Source organism: Sus scrofa, chromosome 1 (assembly GCF_000003025.6).
Source record: "Sus scrofa isolate TJ Tabasco breed Duroc chromosome 1, Sscrofa11.1, whole genome shotgun sequence".
NCBI lineage: Eukaryota > Metazoa > Chordata > Mammalia > Artiodactyla > Suidae > Sus > Sus scrofa.
The window spans coordinates 11,973,604-11,990,231 of NC_010443.5; the positions used below are offsets into that span (position 1 = coordinate 11,973,604).

General features: G+C 49.0%; 1 protein-coding gene across 5 annotated transcripts in view; it reads right to left on the reverse strand.

Moving 5' to 3' along the window:
* The window catches only part of SCAF8 (SR-related CTD associated factor 8), a 234,328-nt gene that overhangs the window by 85,496 nt on the left and 132,204 nt on the right, over positions 1-16,628 (reverse strand). The gene's annotated exons all lie outside the window — the stretch shown is intronic.

Genomic DNA, 16,628 nt, shown 5'->3' on the forward strand with positions numbered 1-16,628 from the left:
TGTGGTCTAAAAAGGAAGCCACCAGTTAGGTTTTAATAGGGCCATGTGGTCCCGCCTTCAGCGCTCCTCAGAGAGCACGGGCAGGTAGAACCATTTCCATTTCTGCAATGGCTGGGCCTACAAAACACCTGTGCCCGGGGAGCCTACCATCCTAGTTCAGACGGGCACTGAGAACCAGCCGAACTACCAGAGTCATCTCAACATGTCTATTAGCATCTGGAGTCAATTAAAGGCTTCTTAAATGATGCTGTGAGGAAGCTAGATGAGGGTAAATTTCTGAAAATACACATGTTCGCATCTTGTGCTGTCTTAATATATAAGACATGTCTTTTGGGGGGTATCTGCTGGTTTGTTTGTTTGTTTTTTTACTTTTTAGGGCCACACTTGTGGCATATGGAAATTCCCAGGCTAGGGATCGAATCAGAGCTGCAGCAGCTGGCCTATGCCACAGCCACAGCAACTTGGCATCTGAGCTGCATCTGTGACCTATGCCCACAGCTTGTGGAAACACTGGATCCTTAACCCACTGAGGGGGGACCAGGGATTGGACCTGCATCCTCATGGATACTAGTTTGGTTCTTAACCGGCTGAGCCACAACGGGAAATCCCTGGTTTTCTTAAATTAAGAAATAGTTACGCTAAGCTTAAAAATCCACTAATAAGTGTAACAACATGGTTATAGTCCACAAGAGGGTACTACCTAGCCCCCAAATCCAACTAGTTGGACTAGATTAAGTAATTACTTCAATAACTTTATAAAGATACACACATCAGTAAGCAAAGATGGGACCTAGACACAAGAAGTCTGATCCTAAAACTGATGTTTTTAACCACTATGCTAAAAGACTTCACAGTGAACGGGGGCTGGAAAGTTCAATGTGACTTTCACAGCTGTCATAGGTGGCACCAGGAATTAGGTTCAATATTTGGAAACTTAGGGCAATTAGTTCCCATGAGTAACAAACGAAGCGTCAGTAACTGAAAAACTGTATTTAGCAATTTTGAAGGGATCTTTATGCCTCTGTAGCTGATGAAACTTAGATGATGCCCAAACAACCATTTATTATTTCTTTCATAGCAAGCTATGATATCATTATTACATTATATATTTTAAGGCCTCATAGCTGTCTTGCCTGACAAGAAAAATAGCTGAGTAATTTTTTGTTTTACTTTCTACTGTGGCTTTAACATAAGGGGAGACACTACTTTGGGAAACGTGTGAAGAATTCACACAAAACAAAATTGGTACCAAGATCTCATCTATTACTTGGATGATTCTAAGTGTCTTGCTAATGCATTTCTTTCAAACTTAAAAGCTACTTCAGAAAGAAAGCAACAATGAAAACAAGCTACCACACTAAAGGGACAGAGGCGTTTTCTTAAATCTGGGGTAAGATTTGCCAGGTTGTGACGATAGGGTGTTTCAGCATTTATGTGATAAAAGGCACAGAGACCACAATAGGCAACAAAAGGGAAAAGACCCAAACGTACTCCAATTGTGCTTTTTAGGGCTGCACCCCTTTATGGCACATGGATACTAGTCGGGTTCGTTTTCACTGTGCCACAACAGGAACTCCAAGAATCTTCTATTAGCACGTGCAGGTGTATCAACATAGACTAAATTTCTGTGTTTCTTTGTGGCCAAGTAAGAGAAATCAATATTTCTGTCTTGATAAATGAATTTGAAATAAACAAACAGTAAGTAAACTTTATTATGAAATTCTGGCAAGTATTTTTATGGCCGTGGATTTCTGGGATGTGTTAGCATGTATCCTAAGTGCCTGATGGAATCTCCCGAGAGCATGGAAACCGATCCATCACTGGGAGAGGTGGGTAGTAAGACGTCTCTGGTCCTTATAATGGGAGACTCTGTTTCCACGAGAGTCAGCTGAGGTTTGAGGGTTAGGCGCCCCATCCGGCGTTACACGGGTAAGCGGGTCACCAAGTCACCAGGCAGAATAAGGACCAGGCCTTCTGATCCTGGGTCAGCACTTTCTTCTCCATGTGCCATCTCTGAATGGGAATGCTGGATATCCATGAATCCGCTCCTTATTCTATTTCTCTCTTCTGCGTCATTTAGGTCCTGGTATGACCCCTCACCTACTAAGCGTCTCAGAAAGAATACTCTGCAAAATGGGTCTAACCGTCTCCACGAAGAAGGCGGGTTCAGAGAAGCATCTTGCCAGTGTGACAAGACACAGCCACCAGCAGAGCCAGAGCTCAAAGCCACCACCGCCGCCAGGCAGAAGCATCCACACATGCGTGGAGCCCCATCTGCACGTGTCAGACCCAGCACACGTTTCTGCATCTAAAGCCTCGTCACAAAGCAAAGACCGACACCGGCTGCTCCAGGGACCTGCTGCTGAGTGACCCTGTGGGCAGGCAGGCTTATTCCAAACTCCTTAAAATGAGTTTTTGTGGAGAAGGGCATTCTCCTCATTCAGGGCTCACTCTTAGCAGTTACCAGGAGGCTGCACAATCCCCCAAAACACCGGCTAAAATCTGATATTAAATGAAGAGCGGGAGGCCAAACACCCCTGTTTTCTTTCTTTTTTTTTTTTTTTTTTGTCTTTTAGGGCCGCACCCGTGGCATGGAGATTCCCAGGCTAGGGGCGAATTGGAGCTACTGCTGCCGGCCACGGCCGCAGCCACAGCAACACCAGATCCGAGCCACATCACGACCTACACCATAACTCACGGCAACGCCGGATCCCTAACCCACTGAGCAAGGCCAGGGAGTGAACCCTCAACCTCATGGTTCCTAGTCGGATTTGTTTCCACTGTGCCACAGTGGGAACTGCAAACACCCCAGTTTTCAATGAGAACACGATGCGAAGTTTTTTGTTGTTTGTCTTTTTGCTTTTTCTAGGGCCGCACACACGGCATATGGAGATTCCCAGGCTAGGGATTGAATCGGAGCTATAGCCACCAGCCTACGCCAGGGCCACAGCAACGCAGGATCCAAGCCGCGTCTGCAACCTACATCACAGCTCATGGCAATGCCAGATCCTTAACCCACTGAGCAAGGCCAGGGATCGAACCTGCAATCTCATGGTTCCTAGTCAGATTCATTAACCACTGAGCCACGACGGGAACTCCAGATTTTTTTTTTTTTAAGTAAACTGGGAGGTAGCAGTACCTGGAAGTGGAAGTAATACCAGGAAGGTAGTCGCAAAAGTTCTAGAACCAGTTTTCTGCAGCTCATGTTGCCAGGGGGGATGTATTTCAAAACTGTCCTGAGTTTTGAAACACAATTATTCTTTGATAAAATGGGCACAACGAAGGCAAATGGACTTGGAGGGGCCCCTCACACAGGTGTAACTCACTGGGTGCTACTGGTTCCAGGTAACTGACATACACACACGTCTCACTTAATCTACACCAACAGCCCTGCAAACTAGACAGATTCATTAATCCCACGATGTGCGTGAGAAAATGAAGTTCAAAGAGATTAAATAACCTCACCAAGACGACACAGCTAGAAAGTGGCTGAGACTGGCTTTCTGGTTAAGGGTGTCTCACCCCCAAACCATACACCTTTCACCCGCTCTTTTCCCCAGACACCTGTGCTACAGGCAGTGACAGCCGCCCCCTCCCGGGGCCTGTGGGTCACATGGCTGCTGAGGGTCCGGCAGGGACCAGCCCTGCAGGGGTGGCCCAGCTACTTCTAACGCAGCCATCCCCTTTCCTACTGGTGGAAAGCAGGCTCTAGAATTAGTGGCCAGGCTTCTGTGAATGCAGGGCTGCCGAAGGCAGGAGGAAGGACAGGCCGCAATGACCGAGGACCACCGATGCGCCAAGGGCACAGAGAAACGGAAATCAGGTCAACATCAACCCAGGGTAAAGACCTCTGTGCCCGCGTCCCCTTCCTCCTCAAGGCAGATGTGACCTGATTCCCAAATGACCTACTGGCTGGCTGAAAGCCACCTACAGCCTGAAGAATCACTTCTAAACTACAGCTGAGAAAGAGGCAAAATCTTCAGAGAGGCTCTGACCCCTTTGTCATTAATCGCCTGGATTTCTTCTCCCAGGAAAACTCTCATCAGAGGGGACGGTGATCGGCCGAGCTGACAGACGAAAATTCACCGCCCGCCCTCCTGTGCTCCACAAAAGAAGGTGGCAGGTGATTTGTGACGTGATGGGGACTGAATACCTACCCGGGGTGTGATGTGTTCCTGCGCTGACACTGAGCACCAGTGGGCTAATGAGGAGGTGACGGAGCAATTCGAGAAAACAGGTCCTTTCAGAAGCCCTCCAGAGCCAAGCCTCAGCCAGCCCGCCCTGCCACGCCGAGAGGGTGCCAGGGTGACTCACGGGGGCCAGGCCCCCATCTGCCTCGTCCAGCTGATGCTGGGTCAGCCCATATGGGAGCAGGATGGCTGGCACAGATCTGAAAGCAGCAGTGTGTGCAGACATGTTCTAACACAATTTGCTAAATGTGTTATTGTTCTGTAGTTAAAAATCTACTGAAAATGTGAGGAGCGACATCCCGTTAGATTAGAACAGTATGAAGTCAGGCCTTCCCAAGAACCAAGTGTAAGAATAATTAAAAGAAAAGCAAGGGACTTGTTTCCTGTTAGGGAAGTTTATGTCTATGGTGGGGGGTACCCAGAGCCCCTCTATAAACGCAGGTCATGCTTTGGGTCCTGTGTCGGGTCCACACGGCCAGGCTGCATATACCATTTTAGGGATTCCCCCAAGGAACTACCTTAATTCCCACTTAAGAGCAAGAAGGATCGTGTACGTATTAGTGCTGAATCAGACCTTGGGAACCACAGGACACAAACGTCTCATCTCGAGCATTAGAAAACTGAAGCTCAGCGCTCCCACCCTTGCACACGGGGCACGAAGACAAGGGATCTAGATAATGCTCGGATTTCTTGTTTCACTGTAGACTGTAGACCCCACAGTGTCCCCTGGTCATTTAATTCAAATGTCTCAGATCCTCAATCCTGAAAAGTTATCCCTCTTAGCGTGAACCATCCAAATGTAACATATATATATATATATAGTCTTTTTCTAGGGCCGCACCTGCAGCATGTGGAGGTTCCCAGGCTAGGGGTTGAATCAGAGCTACAGTCACCAGCCCACACCACAGCCGCAGCAACACGGGATCCAAGCCGCATCTTCGACCTACACCACAGCTCATGGCAACGCTGGATCCTTAACCCACTAAGCAAGACCAGGGATTGAACCCACAACCTCATGGTTACTAGTTGGATTTGTTTCCACTGAGCCACCATGGGAACTCCCCAAACGTAACATAGACTTTTGAATTATCCAAAGATAACAGAGACTCCGGACCGTAATGGTCAGGTTGCATAGCTCACGTTGCCAGAGGTGTGGAAGTCCAATCTCATGTGAGCTGTGGGGTGGGAGGCACAGGGCAGAACCTTCCAGCAAGCTCATTTATGGAGAGGCCGTTCAGCATTCTAGTTAAAAATGTGCCCTTCGGAATCTGACACATCAGCCTGGCATCTCTGATTTTGCTCCTTTTTTTGGCCACATTTGTGGCATATGGAAGTTCCCAGGCCAGGGGTTGAACCTGCACCACAGCAGTGACCACACTAGATCCTTCACTGCTGAACCACCAGGGAACTCCTGATTTTGCTCTTTATTGGATAAGCAATCCTTGGGCAAACTCCTTAGCTATTCTTGTGAGTTTCCTCAGCAGGAAAATGGAGACGATGGCCCACCACCAAGGCTAACGTGGGGCCTAAGAGGGGGGCTGTGTGGGATCATCCATCAGAGAGGAGGTGGGAGGGGCAGGCAATCTCCCTTCTACCAGGCACGTTCTCGGCGGTGGGGTGGGGGGGGGCCCGCTGGTGACACAAGGGGACAGCACAGATGCTCAGGGATGCTTAGGCTCTGGGAGCAAGGCTGACGCTGGCCACCCCCTCTGCATGGAACCCTCTTCCGTCTCTTCTCTACTTGACAGCACTCAGCCACGACAACCCTCTTCTTGACAGCTGCCCCCTTGCAAGACCTAGAGGCCTGGTCCCCAGCCCCCTTGGTCCATAATCCCTGGGAGAGTCTTCTCATGATTGTCTCTCTCCTTTCCTGGACTGGAAGAACCTCCGTGATTGAAAGTGAACAAAAGAGGCTCACAGCCTCTTCCTCATGGGGCATCAGTGATTCTACAGACCAGACACTCCATGCCACTCTGGCCGTTACAGAGCTGGGATCCGTCCTCCCCCACTCTGCTCCCAGCCCCAAAACGAGCCTCCCCTTCCTCCTCCACCTCCCAACAGAGTCTCTCTGGGCCATTCCTTTTTTTTGGGAGGGCATGCCCACGGCATATGGAAGTTCTCAGGCTGGGGTTGAATTGGAGCTATAGCTGTGGGCCTACACCACAGCCACAGCAACACCAGATTCAAGCCGCATCTGCAGTCTACACCACAGCTCTCAGCAATACCAGATCCTTACCCCACTGATCGAGGGCAGAGATTGAACCTGAATGCTCATGGATACTAGTCGGGTTCTTAACCTGCTGAGCCACGACGGGAACTCCTCTCTGGGCGACTCCTTTCAGAGGAGAGAATCACCACAAGCAACAAGGAATCGTACTTCTATATACATACAAATATATACATTTTTTTTAAGTCTTATGCTCTGGCTGAGGTACAAGAAAATCAATTTCTGTTAACAGCTTGCCTATGACCTGACAAGCCTGCATGTTGACAGCCTGACACCGTGCACTCCGGGAGTGGGAAAGAAGACAGCAGCCGACGGAGGCGGCGGGAAGGACGAGGTTACTGAAGGGGGCGCTCTAGGACCTTCCGGCGCACGGCCACGCGTGCGGCCGGGCAGACGGGCTGCTCAAGGCCACGGCCTGTCTCTGTGGCCGTGAGGCGCCCCAGTCCTGAGCACGGGGCTTCTCAGAGGGCGCGGCAACGTCGAATGAAGCCCTGCGTGAATGAGCGGGGAATCGCCCACACGGTCTTCCTGGGAGTTTGCAAGGTCTCCTAGCTGAAGCCTGAATCGTTTCGGATGACTTGCACCAAACAGCCCTGCGACATATATCCTGTTGGCAGGGGAATCACCTCGACTGCTTGGAGGCCCCGGGGCTGGGGGCTGATGCTCAGTGCTCATGAAGTTTACAGGAGAGATTCCTCCAGAAGCTCTCCTCCTGGCTTAAAGGTTAAACCCAAAGACCTTTGGGTTTCTAAGCACAGAAACTGAAAGCTTAACAAGAGGCAGGCCACATGATGTACTGCCCTCATTTTTTTTTTTTTTTTTTTTGGTCTTTTAGGGCCAAACCTTAGCATATGGAGGACCCCAGGCTAGGGGTCCAATCGGAGCTGTAGCCTGCGGCCTACCCCAGAGCCACAGCAACGCAGCATCCAAGCCGCATCTGCAACCTACACCACAGGTCAAGGCAACACTGGATCCTTAACCCACTCAACGAGGCAAGGGATCGAACCCTCAACCTCATGGATGCTAGTTAGATTCGTTTCCGCTGAGCCAGGACAGGAACTCCCTGCCCTCATTTTTATCTTTATTTTATTTATTTATTTATTTATTTTTGTCTTTTTGCCTTTTTCTAGGGCCGCTCCCGTGGCATATGGAGGTTCCCAGGTTAGGGGTCTAATCGGAGCTGTAGCTGCAGGCCTACGCCAGAGCCACAGCAACACGGGATCCGAGCCGCATCTGCGACCCACACCACAGCTCATGACAACGCCGGATCCTTAACCCACTAAGTGAGGCCAGGGATTGAACCCACAACCTCATGGTTCCTAGTTGGATTCGTTAACCACTGCACCACAACGGGAACTCCCGGAACTCCCTGCCCTCATTTTTAAATTTGTTGTGTTTAAACCATCAGGAATGGGATGGCTTCGTTCCCTCCCCCCGTCTCGAGCAAAAAAGCTATTAACATGTATGTATTGAGTAAAACTGAACCCATCAGATAAAAAGTTTTAGTCATTTTAAAAGTTCACTTTAAAAATTTTCACAATTTTTTACAGGCAGGCCACCTCTATGCATAAAATACGCTCTAGAAACACAGGACATTAGTCACATCTTCGTTTTGGAGCGCTAGACGGTGGTGTTTAAAGACAGCCTCCTCTCCGCCTTTTTTTTTTTTTTTTTTTTTTTTTTTTTCCGGTTGGGCAAAGGAACTTCTGAAAAGTGAGCAATCATCCATTTTTAAGATTTTCAATTCTCATATATCCAGGTCGCTTAAAGCAAATTCAATCTGGTGTCCTCAGCTGTCTTCACAACTGGAGCGCTAGATGGCCACCCAGTGGAGCCGAGGCTCCTCGTCTCCTGTTTTAATGTGCAAACGGATTGGTGGCAGAGAACTGACAGGACTTAGGCAAGGAGATGTCGAGCCACGAGCCCTTCTTGGCTGCCGGAACTTACAACCCCAGGAAAGGTGGCCGCGGGAAATCTCAGGACAGGGACCCCTCCTCCCAGCCCCATGGGCAGCAAGTCCTGGGAGGAGCAAGGTCCCAGCTCGGGAGGGGACAGGAAGGCAGAAAGACCACGGGCCCCAGGCGTTCCTCCACTTTTCTTGCAAGTGATTAAAATTGGGAACTGGCTGTTTCAGAGAATCACCAGGAAGGTAAGTGAACAGAATTAATAAGAAAGAAGAAAAAAACGACTATCACTCATCAGGTGCGTTTGGAGAGGTATAACTGGAACACGTTTTCAGACCTGTTCTGATAAGCTGAGTTCCACCCATCCGTCTTCATTTCAGCCTTTCTCTCATGAGCTCTTGAAATGACTAGGACAGGAAGGGGCTCCGCATCCAGAGCAGGGGGCTTAGCGCAGGATCGGCACATGCAACAACCAGGGTCCCAGGCACACTTAACAGCCCGCAGAGAGAGACGCGCTAAGACTCTGAGCAGCTATTCTGCACCAAATAGACATCAGCCTGTGCTTTAATCAAAGTCCCTCAGTGCTTCAAGTAATAACTCCCGTGTCAGGGAGCAACACTGAATTGTATGCCTTTTTTTTTTTTTTTATAAAAGAATATCAGTTTTCAGGAAGGCACAGTATCTTATTTTAACAAGTTCACAGAGATTTCCAAATATGATCCAAGTTAATGAACCGCTAATAGATATTCTTTCTCTAAAAACACAGCACAGTCTCGGAAGGTTGGCCTTGGCTTGGGCAGATCAGAAAGCACAAAAGAGAATGGGAATGGGAGATGACTTTTAAAAAACGGGTGGATTTCCACGGTCATATTCCTCGCACGTCTAGGAAGCAGGATAAGAAAACCCCTGCCTCTGCAGGTTTGGGAGCTGACGTGGACCACATCTGGACCCCACAGAGAACTCCTGATCATGAGGTGATGCGACAGGCCACCCCAGGCCACGCCTCACAGTCCCCAGGCCACGGCACCCGCATCCCATCCTGCCCTCCAGAATCTCCAGGCCTTTCACAGAAGGACCCATCTCAGACGTCAGCAAACCTCCAAATTACAAACCCCATTGTAGTCTGTAGTCCCGCTTAAAGCAGGGATGCGGTAGGTGATACGCAGGAAAAGGCTGAGCAGAGACGTGACTGCTGTCCCCTGGGCCCACTCACCATCTGAGAGACACTGCCACCCACCTGCCTTGTGAGCGAGCCTACTCACATCTGTGCCTTGGCAAAACTACAGATAATCACATGCTGCGAGGCAGCTTGGAACAGCCAAGCGCAGACGTGTGACGCCGGGGATGCCAAGACCTCCAGCATCAGCTTGTAACTCGTCTCCTACTGTTTGAGCTGAGTCCCTCGTGTGAGACAGAAACGCCACGTAGAGGCCAGGTCTGTCCCGCCTCTGCGGGCCCCTGCGGGTTCCTGCCCCCACAGTCTCAGAGGCAGGGTCTGAAACCCACAGACCTAATATTTACAACTTTTCACTGGAAAGTGTTGTACTAAAACGATTTTAAGTGCTACCGAGGCATCAAATCCAATTAGGGGCACGCCAAATACAGCCTGGCCCCGGGCTCACCCAGGGACCCCCACAGATGCCCCGGGATGAAACCTCCTTGCTGTCAGCTCACCGGCCATCTTCCTGATTGGCATCTAAGGCCGTTCAAGATTTCTGGAGGCCTTTGAGGAGTCAGATCCATGTCAAAAGGCATCACATTTTGGGAAACTGAAATCCCAATCGGAAATGAATCCTTCCCCGAAGTTATGACAGTCATTGAAGGAAAGCTGAAGCCCCTTTCAAATAATAATTCAAGAACCTTTTCCATTTGGCGTCAGGTGCTGCACAAGTATCAGGAATACCAGCTGGCCCTCAATAATCTCTTTCTCTTTAAGTCTCTCCCTCCTTTTCCCCAATCACATATACACTGAGAAACAGGCCGCAGAAAACGCCTACACTGGAAGTACCTGTATCATTTGTATACACTTGGTAAGGAAACTATTAAGGTAATGAACTCCCCGTGGTCCCAAGGAAGCCAGCACTGTCTACAGTGGATGAAGCAGGGCAGAGCTGGGTCGAGAGTCAGGACGGGCGAGGTGTGCTTGGCCTAAACGGCTTGGCTGGGAGACAGGAGAACTAAAAACAAAATTCCAGCACATCCCAGGTTAACGTGAGCAGAGCCCTGACTATAAACTATTCATTACACAACAAGAAAATGATGTCCATTTTGAGACACAGCCAATTTTATAAGTTTGGAATTCAGCTGCCTTGTTACATTTCAAAAGAAACTGCTACTTACTTTTCAAACCACCTGCCACTAAACACATCCAAAAGCCTGCGTCCTTTCTGGCGACTCCTGAGAAAATACTCCTGCTTCTTGGCACACCCCTGACCTTAACTATCCATCCTTTTCCTCCCAGGACTGCCACAACTTAGCAAGACCTAGTAAGCCTGGCAAGGAGCCAGAATGGGCTTGTAAACCCTCGTCATTGCAGTGGGGGCGGGAGTGGTGTCAGCTGAGTCAGGTGCCAAGTGTGAGGCAGGGGCTGGACCTGTCCTCCTCCCTGACCTTCAAGCAGCTGTCATGACCCTAACGAGTGGCTGCCAGAGGCTGCTCCCCCTTAGCTCACCCGGCAAGGTGGAGCCCACACTTGAAACCAAAGTCCATCCTGCTTCCTGTGATGTTTTCTCCACAGAGGCCTGCATTTCCTCCCAACAAGGGCCTCCTTCTGTGTGGCGGGTGATGCTTTCGGGGCAGGTCAAGTGCAAGGAAACTTCTGCAAGGCTCTAACGCAGACCCAGCCCAGCAAAGTGCTTCTCGGCATCCATGACCCACGGTTGGGTTTGCGGAGCCAGCGAAGCACATTCGCGTAAATCATCTTGAGAAGATCTAGTTGCCAAAAATTTTTTCAAAATTTCTGGCTTTCCTTCTCTCTGGAATTATGACAAACTACACATTAAAAAAAAAAAAAAAAAAAAAAAAAAAAAACCCACAAAACTTCTATAGCTCATTCTTTGGAACCTCTCCCAGGATGCTCAATAGGATATCACGCTAGAGAGAAGTGGTCCAGGGTTTACACAGCAGTAGCTGGATGTACATCAACAGAAGGGAGAGCCCAGAGTCAGGACACAGGGAGAAGGCCGCCCCCTGCTAGTTGTTTTAAGTAACATAAAACTAGGGAGTACCAGGCGGCAGGAAGATGGGTGATCGGATGCCACTCTTTTGTTTGCATTATACCCCAAATAACCATGTTTCAGGGAACTTGAAAGTGCTGACAATAGACAGATACTTGAACTCAACCAAAGGACCCAAATAAATATGTCTATTCACTTACTTCTGATCTAAGCAAAAGAAAGGAAACTCTCAAGCTACATTTGGTAGTTTGTGGTAGTGTTCTGGGGTTTGTCTTAAAAAAAAAATTACATTGGAGTTCCCACGGTAGCACAGTGGGTTAAGGATCCAACTGCAGTGGCTCAGGTCGCTGAGGAGGTGCAGGTTTGATCGCCGGCCCCACGCAGTGGGTTAAGGATCCCATGTTGCACAGTTGTGGCTCAGATTCAAACCATGTGCCGAGGGTGCAGCCAAAAAAATTTTTTTGTCAATTCCCTCTTACATTTCAAAGTAATAACTGAAAAATTATCACAGTGGATACTATGGTTTATTATTTATTTTCAGTTTATTCCAACTGTGCTTCAGTCCTCTGACAAATCTCTTGATGTTTCTTAAACTGCCCACACAGTTTTTACAGTTTAGAAACAAGTGAAGATTTAGTGGTGACTGTGAACTAAAAAAGACATATTCTCATTTCTCACGTGTACGGTCCTCTGTGTTTTCAAAAAGCTTTTCATTCCACTATTTCAACTCCCGCCAGTGGCGTGAGATGGCTTCTTATTTTGTTTTGTTACATGTGAAAATGGAAGTGTCAACTCACTGTCAACAGCATCCACTCCGGTCCTCAGAGGGGCTCGGACTAAGCCGCCTCTAGCTCTTTAGAAAGGGCCTCTCTGAGGCCCAGATATTCTTTTCTCTTTCAAAGAAGTAAAATAAAACCCACAATCCTCGCTTTTTAAACATTACATTCTAGCCCCCTCATCCTCAACATCAAAGTCAATCTGCAGGCAGCCAAGAGAAGTGTCTCAAGACATTGCTTAGTTTTCATTACAGTAAGAAGGTCCAAGTCTGCAAATTATTTGCTTTGAATAATAAATCAGAAAGAATACGAGGTTATCCCCGTAACACTCCTTATCATTTATATTCAATATGTTTCGTTCCTTTTGTGTGTGTGTGTGTGTGTGTGTGTGTGTGTGTGTGTGTGTGTGTGTGTGTCTTTGTCTTTTCTGGGGCCGCACCCGAGGTATATGGAAGTTCCCCAGCTAGGGGGTCTAATCGGAGCTACAGCTGCTGGCCTATACCACAGCCACAGCAGCATGGGATCCGAGCTGCATCTGCGACTTACAACACAGCTCACAGCAACACCAGATCCTTCACCCACTGAGTGAGTCCAGGGATCGAACCTGCATCCTCATGGATACTAGTCAGATTGGTTTCTGCTGAGCCACGACAGGAGCTCCCAGGAGCTGATTCTTTTAGGAAAACTGTAAAGAACACTGCAACATCCTAACTTATGGCAAATCACTATATGTCACGGAACGAGGGGATGGGGTCACCAAAATTAGCAAATGAAAACACACAAGGAGGAATTTTTAGTATACGTACATCCCCAATATTGCAGGGGACATATTTATGTCCCCTACTCCAGGGAGTGGAGTGGATGGGCAGCCTAAGGGACACTGAGCTGTCCAACAGGTCGCATTCCCGTCCAGAGCAAGCTGGGCAGGCGAGAACTGCAGGCGTCTGTCAGGACGGGGAGAACACTGCCGCTGCCCACCCTCTCCTCTGTCCCCAGCAGGTCATCCCTGCAAGGAAAACAGAGTCACAGGGCCTTTGGGCTGGGCACTGTTTCCCCCAGGGCGCTCTCCGGGCTTTCTCTAAATTAGGACAGAGAGGATGCGAGAGAGAGGATGAGGAGTGAGGAAAAGTGGGCAGGGGAAACAGAGACGGAGGAGTGGGCACCTGACAGTCCCAGAGCAAAGCACACTGAAGCCGGTCCGTGTAAAAAAAAAAAAAAAAAAAAAGAAAGAACCCTCCAGCTAAAACCACAGCACCTGGAACCAGCATCCCAAGTGATGGAGAAAAAACATCTCCACTTAAGAAGCCTGACCATCCGCAGTGTACATGGGAGGAAGCGAGAGCTACCGTGGTTTACAAAGTACGTAGGGTAAGAAGGTTACCCTCGACCAGGAAACCAACTCCCTCATTCCCGAATGTCCCCTTTTGGGTCCCGAGGGATGTGTCACCAGGAAGAGGGTTTGTTCGCTAAGGGGACCAACACCCCCCATCAGAGCAGCTGGTGGATTGTTGTCTCCACCTGGGAACGTAATGGAAATAAAGTTCCCATGGCTTTTGAATCCCTTCCCCTGTTCAAAAGGACAAGGACACCTATCTGATCTTAGGTCGCAGCAGCACCAACCAGAACTAGGAACCTTTCCATTGTTTATCAGTTACAGCCAATGACACTGCGCTTCTGGCTTTCACCCAAAGTTCTAAGGAAGGATGTCCATTTACATTTACGATATGCAAATGAATGTTTTAAAAAGTCAAAGTATATTATAAGGACTCTCCTTAACAACTTGACTATCTGATTTTTTTATTTGTTTAAGAATTATGGAAGAAACCACAGCTCATTTTAACCTGTAAGAGTTGCGCTGCCCTTCGGTGCTGGGACACGCAGGCGCACAGATCAGCCCTGCAGTTTCACTGCGTCTCCCTCCCTTCCCTTCTATCGAGCTCCTCTCCGAAGGACAACAACGGGTCTGATGAAAGGAACCGGGGTGCAATGGATGCCCTTCTCACCCAAGAGAGCCCAAACTTTTCAGATTTGAGTCACACGAACAAGAAGCAAACAATCTCAAATCACGCGTATTTTACAGCAACGACTAAGCCTCGGACGTGATGCCCTGGAACCCGCAGCGGCAGAAACGTATGAAAGCGGTGGAGCCACAGAACTGCGGGTCTATGGGGTTTACATGTCATCAGACGGATGCCTACTTGGATCCCTGAACTATGTCACTTCCCTGAAAGGGGCCTTTGTCCAGCAGCCTCTCCAGGGGCCAGGCCTCTCTCCCGAGGTTTCCATTTCTGTAGGGAAATCTCCACGGACTGGGAAGCCCGGCCTGTGCCCTCTGGGTTACAAAGGAAAGCCAATCCTTCGACGGGACAGCGCTTCACTTAAGCGAGTGGCCGTAAAACTGCTCAAGTGTCCTCCAAGCCAAGCACACTCACCCTCATCTGACACACGCAGTCCCTCAGTGAATGGACACTGGCGCGGGATCAGAAGCTCCAGGTGTGGTCAGATTTGTGTGGGGCAGGACGATGCCACCCAGGATAATCACTCATCTCGGCCTGAACTGTGCTCTTCTTCTTCCTTTTTGGTGTTTTTTTTGTTTTGTTTTGTTTTGTTTTCCAGGCTGCATCTGTGGCACATCGAAGTTCCCAGACTAGGGACTGAATCGGAGCCACAGTTGCCGGCCTACACCACGGCCACAGCAAGGCGGGATCCTTAACCCACTGAGCGAGGCCAGGGATGGAACCCATATCCTCCTGGATACCAGTCGGGTTCGTTAACCACTGAGCTACGACAGGAACTCCTGAACCGTGCTCTTCTGAGATAGGGGCCCCAGCTCCCTTCAGTATCTGATGGCACCCGAGTGTGGACCAACACCCAGCCTCTGCCTCTTCCTCTCAGGGTGCCATGGACTGGAGCTGCCTCTTCCCACACTGGGAATGATGGCGTTTTCTGGACCTAGGCACAGAACCCCTGCAATGCTGTAGTTCTGGTCCAGCTTCAGATCGCCTGCAGGTTTAATTAGGCCTGCATGATACCCATTCCCTCAGCAGATCGGCAATAAATAAGCTAAAGAGGGGAAATCTGAGCTCGGAAATCTCTCTCCCAAATTACATTCAAACTCTGGGATAAACCATAAAGGAAAAGAATATAGAAAGAAAGTATATGTGTGTATAATGGAATCACTTTGCTGGGCAGCAAAAATTAACACAACATCGTAAATCAACTAAACTCCAGTAAAAAATACATTAAAAAATAAAAAGAAATCTCTCTCCCACTTCAGCCCTTAAAAGGGCCTGTGGCAAATTGCAAGAGCCACTGAGAAGGACCCAGAAAGGGGCTGCAGAAGGGATATCCCTTCCCATGGGTAGTCTGCTGCCCCTTGACCCCAGCCCTCCTCATCCCTGCATCCCCCATCCTGGCTCTTTTCTCATCCACTTGGGCTTTGCCTTCCTCCCTCTGACCTACGTGGTGGCTTCTGATCTCTGCTCCATGCACTGAGGCAATGGTGGGTCTGCAGTGTCCCCCCCAGGAGACCAGAGTCCTGAGTCCACCCCAGCAGTCCCACACCCTGGGCGGATAGCGGTCCATCAACCCAACCAGTACTGTGGGCAGGTATACAACTAGTTGGGCTACACTGCCAGCCAGGCCCTCCATCTTCCTTATAAAGGCATTTTAGCAACTTTCTCAAATACTTTACCCGAATCCTGATAGAGAGCATCTCTACAACAGTTGTCAGTCACCAAAGAACCCTCTTTACAAGCTGCAATCACCTTTCTGGCAGAATTGTTCTTAGTGAATCTGGACCAAAGAATCCCTCTTTTCTTTTAGGGCCGCACCTGTGTCATATGGAGGTTCCCAGGCTAGGGATCAAATCGGAGCTGTAGCTGCCGGCCTACACCACAGCCACAGCAGTGCCAGATCCGAGCTTCATCTTCGACCTATACCACAGCTCATGGCAACGCTGGATCCTTAACCCACTGAGCAAGGCTGGGGATCAAACCTGCATCCTCATGGATGCTAGTCAGGTTTATTACCACTAAGCCACAACAAGAACTCCCAAGCATCCCTTTTTAACAGTTGATTTTTTTTTTTTTTTTTTTTTTTTTTTTTTTTTTTTTTTGGTGGTTGGGCCTGAGGCATGTGGAAATTCTCAGGCTTGGGATCAAATCTGAGCCACAGCAGTGACTGAGCTTCAACAGTGACAATGTCAAATCCTTAACCCGCTGCACCACCAGGAAACTCCACCAGCTGACAGATCGTCTAGTTCATTCTTTTCTGCATCATGTGTGGGAATGATGACAAGCTCCCTGGCCTGTAGTTCAGGAAACAGCTTTTTCTTTGCTCAAAAATCAGAACAT